Genomic DNA, 1,867 nt, shown 5'->3' on the forward strand with positions numbered 1-1,867 from the left:
TATAACTTTATTTTTTAATATATTATTTTATTGATTTCAGAGAAGAAGGAAGAGGGAGAGAGAGAAACATCAATGAGAGAGGATCATTGATCAACTGCCTCCTACAATCCCTCTACTGGGGATGGAGTGCTCAACCCAGGCATGTGCTCTGACCGGGAATCGAACCATGACCTCCTGGTTCATAGGTTGACACTCAACCACTGAGCCATGCTGGACAGCCCGAGACCTTTAGTATAGTTGCTTTATCAGGTTTCCAAACAGCCTCATAACAGTACTGATTTCTGGGCGAGAGTCCTCTGTTTGGCACTTGCAAATATGCCAAACTCCGATATGTCAATAGGTGGTGAAAGCCATGTGGTGAGTGTCAGGGCTCAGCTAGGCCCAGGGTGGTTTGGGAGCTCAAAAAGATGGACAAGGGCACTGGGGTGGTGGGAAAGAAGTTCTGGGAGAGGTGATGCCTATACACTTTAGTAGAAAAGTAGGAATTAGGGGTGGCAAGGGAAAAAAATCTTTGAACTGAGGAGACAATCTGAGCAAAGTCTTGGGGACAAAGAAGGTAGTATGTGCAGGAAACTATAACCCATTTCAGTGTCACTGCAGCTGGAAGGGACAGATGGAGAGGGAGGGCACAGGAGCCCTGCTGGCCATGCCAAGAAGCACAGCTTGGACTTTTGCCTTAGGTGATACAGAAGGATGGGAAACTTTAAACTGGATAGTGGGTAGTGACAGGGTTTGTGTTTGTTTTAATAAATTGGTAAAAATGTGTTGAAGGTGGGGCAGGTAGAGGGAGGAAAAGGTAACTGCTTGAGATCCCCCCCCAAAAAGATGGAGAGTGGTGGGGGTTCTACAAGGATTTCCTTTTAAGACAGGAAGGAGATGCTCTGGCAAAGTCAGAATGAACCAAAGGAATAGTCATTTGGGGTGCCATGGACAGCTACAGGCATTTGGTTTGGTTGTGTGGGTGCTCACACCCCTTTGGTCCCCTGGAGAAAGGCAGAGTTAAAAGTGGAACCAAACAGCAGTTTATTTCTTACCTCCATTTTGGGTTCCTTTCCACAGACCTTTCCTGAGTCCTCTGTCCTCCAGCCCAGGTTAGGAAGATCAGAGCAGGAGGTATGGACGATGATATGAAATCTGCATCCCTGGTGAAAATTGGGGCAAAGACGGTGGTCTCTTATGAAATGACCTCCTAATACTTTCAGTGTGGTCTAGACCAGTGGTCAGCAAACTCATTAGTCAACAGAGCCGAATATCAACAGTACAATGATTGAAATTTCTTTTGAGAGCCAAATTTTTTAAACTTAAACTATATAGGTAGGCACATTATTATTAACTTAATTAGGGTACTCCTAAGGCTTAGGAAGAGCCACACTCCAGGGGCCAAAGAGCCGCATGTGGCTTGGGAGCCGCAGTTTGCTGACCGGGTCTAGGGGAAAGGGCGAGCTCCACAATTTACCACCTAGGTTGGTTAACCTTGGGCGAGAGCCTAATGTTTCCGAGCCTTAGTTGCTCCATCTGCCAAATGGGGCTCAATTTACCGACTAGGGAAGAAAATCATACTGAGTAAACACGGCTGTTCAGCTCGAAGTTAGTTCCTCCCACAGGCCTCAGGTCATGAACCTACAGTTAGTTAATGACGTTCTTACCAGGCTGTTCCTCTTTGGGGTGAGGGGTTGAAACGGAGGTCCTATTCAAGGGTCCGTATTCTGGGAGAAAAGGACCATCTGCTATGTCTGCATCCCTGTTTGGGTGGCTGGATGGGGTGGGGGTGGACTGGGTAGTAAACCCCTGCCCCTTCCTTATTCTAATCTCTAACGGGAAGGGGGGCGGGGGGAGGAAGCTCGTTAGGTATTTCTATTGTGTCCCA

The sequence above is a fragment of the Myotis davidii genome, unplaced genomic scaffold (assembly GCF_000327345.1).
Source record: "Myotis davidii unplaced genomic scaffold, ASM32734v1 scaffold900, whole genome shotgun sequence".
Classification (NCBI taxonomy): domain Eukaryota; kingdom Metazoa; phylum Chordata; class Mammalia; order Chiroptera; family Vespertilionidae; genus Myotis; species Myotis davidii.